The sequence below is a fragment of the Varroa jacobsoni genome, unplaced genomic scaffold (genome assembly GCF_002532875.2).
Source record: "Varroa jacobsoni isolate VJ856 unplaced genomic scaffold, vjacob_1.0 scaffold_1141, whole genome shotgun sequence".
Taxonomy (NCBI): Eukaryota; Metazoa; Arthropoda; class Arachnida; order Mesostigmata; family Varroidae; genus Varroa; species Varroa jacobsoni.
This window is the reverse complement of record NW_019214043.1, coordinates 119,745-128,656: the sequence shown is the minus strand read 5'-3', so window position 1 is coordinate 128,656 and position 8,912 is coordinate 119,745. Positions and strand designations below refer to the sequence as shown.

The 8,912-nt window shown below is 44.6% G+C and overlaps 1 long non-coding RNA gene across 1 annotated transcript; it reads left to right on the top strand.

The window, feature by feature from the left end:
• The first annotated feature begins 6,884 nt into the window (after nucleotides 1–6,884).
• On the top strand, nucleotides 6,885–8,642 carry LOC147752599 (uncharacterized). Its single transcript, XR_015313632.1, has 2 exons — nucleotides 6,885–7,275; nucleotides 7,441–8,642. It is a non-coding gene; the product is annotated as an uncharacterized LOC147752599 (long non-coding RNA).
• The last annotated feature ends 270 nt before the right edge of the window (nucleotides 8,643–8,912 follow it).

The window sequence follows — 8,912 nt, the reverse complement described above, 5'->3', positions numbered from 1 at the left end:
CTTCCTTTACGAACAGAGTCTCAATATGTTAACGCTCACAATTTTCAGTCTCATCACCCTTGCGTAGTAAGTGTCGGCAAGCGAAGAAGCTTGACCCAACGTCAAGTAGCATTGGGAATTCGACTGCGCACGCGCTGAGGAGGCCATGCGAGATGTGAGGTAGCGGCGGCGACGTCAACGACGAAGACGATGACTTGGGAGTGCAAGCCAAATAGCCAATTGTTTTGTCAGGGCGTCGATGCTCGTTCTTTACATCGACATCTTAACCGTGTTTAGGGTAACATGTTCAGATTTGGTGGCCACGTTATATCTGTTTCAGTTACCTAATTCTATAGACACCTATCGGTGGGTTCAAGAAAGTATATCATCATGTCGTAGATTCAGGTATTCAAAAGTGTTACGGCGGACTCAAGAAAACCATAACCACCTATCGTTAAATAGCCATTCTTGCAGTAGGAGCCTGCTCCGACTATCTGTGTCTCCAGAGTATAAAAGAGCTAGACTACCTCAATCAGGTCAATAGTTCCGCTCGTTTAGGTGCGTACTGTGCCAAAACAAATCACTCATTTGCCTATCTAATTAACGCGCCCATGCATGAATACATACATGAATATGCTACAGGTATCAAGGCCTCATAGGTAGCTTTCGCCGTTGTACGCCGTTGCTGAGGATCGCCCGAGACAAGAGCTTCAAAGATTAGCCTGTTCTCCAGGCAAAACGGAAGGTGACGTTGAAGCGACACGATATGCATAATATTTGGAGCTCCACACGAAAAGGACGAGTGATAAATGGGCATAGTATGAACTCATCAGTAGATAATGCAGCATAATCCCAGGATTAGACCGAACGAACGACAAGATGATTTCTATAACCTTATCCAGAGATTCCGCTGGAATTTGTCGAGGGATTTACATACTAGTTTCAAGTGTTTGGCTCTTTGAAGAAATCGAAAACGCGCCTCCGTCCATTTTACTGCATCAAAACTGACATCGGTACTCGTCACGGTGACGAGCATACGGCCCGCCATTTTTATTCAGCTTGAGATTGATGGCCGGTTAGGTCCTGACATGGCGATGCTGCACTCTGCAGCTTCACCGTTGTCTAGTCCCGTGTCATGTTCTTGCCGTTGCCGTTTTTCACGTTAACACGCTGGTCTTTTTTGGCTGCCGCTTCTGCTGTACGATGCTGTCATCTTCCGGTGAAAACTGTCAGAGTAGATCATTGCTAGCAAGCGGTGGCAGCAGCAGGAGCACCACCGATAGACTGCGCGCTCTGCCTCTCTCCTCACAAAATATCTATCCACAGGGAAAGATCCCTTTGCTACGGTAGATAAGACGAGCGTCGTTTGAGTCGCGCGTGTCTGTTATTGCTACGTACGCGATAACAGTCGTCAGCGTACGTCATTTCAACTATCGCTAGAACTGGTAATTGTCTACTGGATTTGAAAAAGGACGCTAAAAATAACTCGTCCGCCTGAACGAACGCAGCGTTTGAGGACGCAACGTTGATAGCATGTATATATGTATTGTTAGCAATGAAAAAAAAAGAGCTTTCGGCAACAGTCAAGTGCGAAAGTTATATACCTTCGAAAAAACCTAGAACCACTGGAGAATACTAGCGCCTTTCCTGTATAGTTCGGCACGTTCCGGCATCGTTTTGTTCACAGAATGCGCACAAAAAGGGCATAGGCGGACCGCAGCGAACGGACGTCTCGTCTAAGCATTTCTGGTGCAATATATATTAACGTCGACTTTTCTTCTGATCCCTTTTCTTCTAAAAAGTATTCTCAAATGAGTCGAAATATCGCAGGGAAGGGCAGACAGATGAACCGACAAAGATAGAAAGCATTATTAAGTTACTACGAGCATCTTACCTGCAGTAGCATTGCGAGTTTTATTAACACCAGCCATGAAGTCTGAAATGCGCGCGATGCGTCGCATCATCAGTACAAGCGTCAACAAAAACAATATGGGCAACAAAAACAATCAGCTGGTAACAGTTGCCCCATTTGGTACCGCGCGGAAGATTTTCCAGCCACTGGCGAACTCGTGCTACCGCGATGCTGATATTGTTGGTCCCGCAAGAACACCCGCATTATAGCTATAGTTATAGTAGTTCTAGCTAGCAGAAGCCAATGGGGCCGCCGCAGCGGCGTTGATGCGTGTCCATAACCGGCATCAACCCCGACCATGCTGGTAACAACTCCATAGGGGCGGCAGCAGCAGCAGCAGTGGTTGAAGTAATAGTACCAATGACGTTAATAAAAAAAGCATTGTGTATCTGCGCCACCCGTTTATCGTCAGAGCGGTTTACGGGTACGCTGTCGCGACACCGTCGCTTCCAGGCCGTCCGGACGTCTGTCTGTTACTTATCAGTAACGAACAACAGTGGCAGCCGCGGCTGCAGCAGTGGCATCATCAGTCGAGGGCCGTCAGCTGCTGTTTTAGCAACATGACAATGATGACGACGTTTGAAAAAAGCCAACGCCAGAGCCGTTGCAGCTGGTCGACCAACCGATCGGCCGGCGTCCCCGTTTTGTCTCCGTTCGTCACCGCTCGGTCTCTGCCGTTCTCCACCATTTCCAGTGGCGGCACTGTGATCTTTCTGACTGCTCACGTTACTTCACTTTGCTCGTCTTTGGAACGACGGCGACGACGCCTACACATGACTACGATACAATTGCTACTCCTCTTACTTAGAATAATACAATGTTTCTATTATAACTGCAGCTGCTATTGAGGTTGGTACATACCGTTGTTGAAACCATGACGACACGTCTATTGGCGGCTACCTCGGCCAAGTTAAAAACATACATTTATTGACACTTTTTATTGTTTCGTTTGTAAGGCTATCCTTTTTTCACGTATCCTAGGAGTGTCATTCTCGATGCTTACGTTTGTTCAGCACAGACGCCACTGTCCACTTAAGATGCCCATTAATCACTTCTCACATATTTCTTCTTTAATCCCCAAAGAACTTAATCGTAGCCGTGCGTCAAACGTATCTAAGCGACATTTCATCAAGCGTCGCTTGCATGTGCTACATATGATATTCTTCAACGAAATTAACCTTTGGGTCTATAGCCAGCCAAAAACTCCGGATATGCGACCAGAACAAAGAGGTTCCGCTGGGGCTCACCTAGAAAACCCAATTGACAACCAATAATTTCCTCTTCAAAACGGCCGTTCGGTACTGTATTGAAAATTAAACTCTTTCAAAAATGTCTTTCTGTAATTTAAATGACTTCTTGAGCTCCTTGAGTACACAGTGTATTGGAAACCTTCCGGTTTACCTGATCCGAATGTCCGGATTTCTCAGAAGCTGCATGAAAGCTGGGGGTCGGTCCAGCGCGAAAAGGTGGAATAATATCTCATTTTCGTCTGAATTGTAAAAACGACGTACAGATGGAAGGATGTATAAATGAAGCATAATCGACCGGTGTACTGGACAAAAACATCAGAATTACTAGCGGCGGTATTTGATGTAAATAGAACAGCGCTAGAAATGGCGACGCAAAAGTTCAAGCGTCGTGATGATCTCGACGCCCCGTTATTCTATTCAAACCGAACTGCGAAAGCCATCCAAAGCGAGGCTAAAAAAAAGAACGATTCCAGCAGATAGAAGAAGCCACTGTAGTTGTCGTCGTCGTCATCGTTGTAGGCTGTAGTTGACGAAAGCGTCTACAGAAGATACCATATTCACTCATAGCACGCGTATCTAGTTGCACGTACGAGCTCCCGCGACGTACAAAAAATAATCCACGCATTATATTATAGATTGTGTATAGACGACGGGCAATCTTGCTTTGAGACGTATATGTCAAAAAAAGTACAGACGTATTGGGCTTGTAATGTGGCATGAGTGATGGTTTTTGTTTCTATTCCGGCTAGCCAGGAGCTTTAGATGCACTCCCGTTTGGCATAGTGAAGTGGTTTATTTCAGCGACTGTAAAGAGGGGCAGTTACTTTATCCCGATTAGCCCCCAACCAAAGTAGCATTACGGTTATGGGAGTTTTTTTTTTGTAGAGCATATTATTTTACACAACTGCGGATAGATTTACTATTAAACAGACAGATACTAGGGTCTATCACTACTATACGCTAGCACAACAGAACAAATTCACATGAATATATATATATATATGTCCGGTTTGTAAGATTTCGCTAAGTGGGTTGTCCACGCTGTATTAGGAATCTTCATTAACGGCCACCAGCACCGGCATTATCATCATTGCAGCCACTCAAGTTATCGGAGCCGCCTTCGTTGCTCATCAGCTTTCATTGCGATCTACCGCGAAGTATCTCGATTGTCTTTGACCTCTGAAGAGTATTGCTGCTGGTGATGGCAGCGGCGGCGGCGGCGGCAGCGGTTCCGTCCACGACGGTAATCGCATTACCAGGTACGAGCACCGTCTCATCATCGACGTTGTCATCATTCATCGCTGCCGTCGCTGTCGTGTCCGCGTGGCCGTTGCCCTGCCCTGGTCGCCTGACCGTTTGCCTGGCCCCGTCTGGATACATTGTCCATTCGCTTACGCCCGTCGTCTACTTGTACTATTGCTGCCCGCTCCTGCTCCCGCCACTTGACCGGCAGCAATCTGCGCTATGTGAACGTTAGCGGTAAGCCCCGCTTCCGCTCCCCCCACCGCTGTCGTTGCCGTCCGCAATGTCGACAGACAAATAGACCCACAACATAGTCTAGTGACATAGTCAACGGACAACCGAGTGCTCCACAAAGCGTCTCATAGATGCAGGTCGAGGGAGGACGGATACACACACCATATATATATATATATATAGGGGACTGACATTTGCGCGTCCATAGCGCTGACCGAGAATAGTAAAACAATGAACAGCGGCAAAGCATTAGCGGCCGTTATGTTCATGTTGCGCGGTTTCAGGCCAAGGGGTAACCACAGTTTGTTTCGTTCGGCTGAGGGTCAACTCTTTCGAGCAGTAACGAACAATAGGTATCGGGCGTAGAACAAAAAAATGCCGAAAAACTTAGCTAACATCTACTACTAGTAATGTGTCTCAATGCTAGCCGTAATTAAGCCTCTATGCAGCCGCAGTGAATTCAGTAAACGTAGCAGTAGCAGCAGCAGCAATGGTGGCATTACTGTTTTCAGTAATCGATGCCGTCACTACTACCTCCAGTAAGCCACCGCCCATTGGTCCATCCGACCAGCGCTGTCCACTTGGCTGCCAGGCGTTCCAAATCGTGTGACTCACTCAGCCTGCGACAGACTAAACTCATTCACCGAGTCGACTGGTCTGGTCTGGTCTGGTCTAGCTCGAACAGAGCAGACCGAACAAGATCAAGTCAGACTGGCTACAACGACTTTCGATGGGCTGCTGGGCGGGCGGTAGAGCAGATGGGGTACTAACACCGACCTCCGAACGGGGAAAAGAAGGGCGAGTGCAGCGCCGTCTGCCGGTAGCCGTATGCGTTACGGCGCACTCTCTCACTAAATGAATCCGACGTTGTTTTGTAGTTGTTTCGTCTTCCTTTTGTCGAATTAATAACAATATTGTCATGCAAGGCGAGGTTTCTGTGCGTCCTCGATACGCATCGTGCGGTACAACGAAACTATTGTACAACTGCCGCTCTAGCGAGAAAATCATACTGAATTAATAATAAATGTCGACTAAGATCTTAGGTATTATTGGTTGTAAAGTAATCTACAGTATGATTTAGAATAGGATCGGAGGCTTCAATAGGAGGCATAGATTGTTATCGAAAAAAAAAACCTACTACGATATATATCCCTGGCTCGACACCTCGTGATGCTGTTCGCTCTTTGTTAACAGATAACTATAGCATACAAAACGCAGATTTCCTTGTATGGAGTACGCGCTCAGACTCAGATCCAGCTACGTCGGAAATTTGTTCGAGTCAGTGAGAGCTGCGTATTGTTTCATATACGTCCGTGCATTTTACCGGATTAGAAACGTCCTTACAAATTACATTACAAAAATTCATAGCCGCTGATATATTTCTGATTTTTGAGTATCGACGTTTATGACAGCCTGTCTGTCGTCTGATGTGTTAATGCGAAGAAAATTGGCTTCTGCGGCCCGTACATATTGCTTATAATGTGTAAGTCCATCGATGCTGACACGGTGCATACACACATCAGTAAAATGTCGAAACTACCATCCTGTTACTAAATAAAGTGGTTTTTTCACAGGTAGCTATGATTTTTTTTCCTAGAAGTTACTATACTGTACCCGTAAAAGCTGCAATGGCAAAAATTACTTGTAAAAAGGATAGGTTCATCAACCCAGTGTGAAACGGGTACGGCAGCTTTTAAAAGTATGGATCTCCGATGGTATCGTCGCCAGAGTCGACTAGCCGATCGGCATACATTCACATTAGCGTACTGATCGCGTAGATAGGCTTTTGTTGTACTTCAGAACCTAATGCGTCTGTATGTACTAGTGCTTTCGTTGTTAGCGACAGCAAAAATAAACACACACACACACACCCAGATTGAATGCCGAATGCAACAAGAAAAACAGGTGCTCCGCCAGCCATCGGCGTAACTACGAGCGGTATGAGTGCCGGCGTTTATAATCAAAGCACCGGAGACCGCTGACTGGCAACAGCGGCGCTCGTAACGAAGCACGATTCCCACTTACTCGCTACTGCACGCTATCACTCGATGGTCTTATATAATTTCCATTCACACTCCTGATTTCGGCAACGGCAACAACGATCTTGTACGTTCCTTGGCGTCAGCGTGTCAAGCTGGTATTTAGCAGAGGCAGAATCAGTATACTGCATCAGTAACTAGCCATCGGACGAAAGAAAAAAATCAATGAAAAGGCAAAATACGTACGTGGCCAGGTAGCCAGCAATCATTGGTCGACCCACGATCTTACCGTTGTGCACATGTATCCTGCTACCGCTAGCAGCACCAATACTAATGCTGCTGGTAAAACAGCTGTACCAACATGAACATACGTACGTGTAAATAGAACAGAATAGATACTTAGTAACCAGGTGACGTTCAGCGACGTCAAACGATACGCAGCAACTCAATTTCAAGTTGAAAAGCTCGTACACAAATCGTCCGCTGTGGGCCTGCCATGTGTTTACTTAGCATGTTGCAGAGGGCTTTACATTACAAGGATTACAGAGATATCCTTGAAAGTGCAATAGACTTAATCAAGTAAAACACTTTTCCGAGACGCTGATATTTGCTTTAAAAAATTGAACTTTGTGTAACCGTGACGCCTCTCAATTTTGTTAGCTGTCCCTTAGGAATACATGTAAGAACGCCTGTTTCGTTTAGAAAACCGAGAATCTATACGTGATCATGTGTTTTTATTTGATCTCGATTTAACGGACACAATAAACAATAGGAATAGGCTCAAAAATGCGTAAACGCTATTTATTATTATTATTATTATTATGGTATTTTTTTTTCATTACAGCCATTTGCCAGCGAGACTTTACGTAAAAATTGAACTGTCGTCGTTCATTGAATAACTGTGCACACTTAATCTACGAAAATCCTGAAAGATGCTCCCAATTTAGAACGTAGTAGCATACGGGCGTCCCATAATAATGCTCCATCTACGACTCCCTGAACGATCAGCTTCGAGTCCTCAAAAACCTTCGATCGAGAAAGTATGGGCGGTTTTAGGCCGAAATCGAAATAAAGGGCTGGTATCGAAAATTTAAAAACAATGTTTTTAACTAAGCTTTCGCGTTTTTCCGGTAACACTATAGTCCCATCACTGTAGAACCTCTGTAGAACCCTAGAATGAATACCCCTGACAATATTCTGCAAAGAACCGAGCAACAAATAATAGCCTGATGGTGCTACAGCCGAGCTATACAGATACATTCAAATTCGAACAATAAAAAAGATCCTCTTAATTTTTTCCCGATGCTCCTGTACTATTATGGTGGAAGGCGACGCCCGTTCTATTCACTGATTTCTGCTAATTTTTTTAAATGGCTTATTGTGATCGTCGATCGATAGTTGATAACAGTCCGGAGCAGTAATTTTGCTACACACGATTCTCTTCTAACCCCTCTCGCCCCGCTGTCCCCAGTGGCACCACCGCCACCATAACGCACATCGTGTTACTACTCCATTTGGCGTAAGGCCGGGTTTTGTCGTCGACTGTAGAAAATTTTCCTTCGCTGGATACTGTCATATATGCATGACTTTTTTATTTGTATTAATCAACTGCGCCAGATACGGCTCGTTGCGTTTTAACAAAATTTCGCTAACGGAAATACGATCAGAGTGAAGTCTGCTGTGGCAATTCATATGAAACTTAAACGTCCGAGTCTCGTTTATATAGTCAGCTTTCGTTAATAATTGGATTGAAATTGTTTGTCGACTGATGTCTGTATTGGCCAACTTTGGCAGTGATTCGTTTCGTAATTGGTAGATTAGTATAAGAAGCATCTCTTCACACCAAAACAAACACTACAAATTTCTGGATCGTTTCTTGTTTTTGCTTCGAATAACGCACCATACATTTGTAATGGATCTGGGAAACATTTTAACTATCATTGTAATAAAATATGGATATAGCAAATCTTCGTAGAAATTTAAAGACGCTCTATTTTCAAGCTAAATAAAAACGGCCCAGTAAGTTCGTCACATCTACTATTCAAATCTGAGTTGTCCGAGCCGACGTGTGTATGTGTGTTTGTATGTCTGTATGTGAATTTAGCTAAAAAAAAAAAAAAAAAAAAAAAACTAGCTAGGAAAATTAATATTCCTTTTTTTTCGGTTAGAACATATCAAACAGTGATCTGTTCTTAACTTTGCTTGAGAAAAATGTACTGCATCGAGCTCAGCCAGTATATGATGTTTGTTAACAATTACCAGTCATGGTTATCAATGAGAGACGCGCGTACATAAAGCTTAAGCAGAAACGACAAG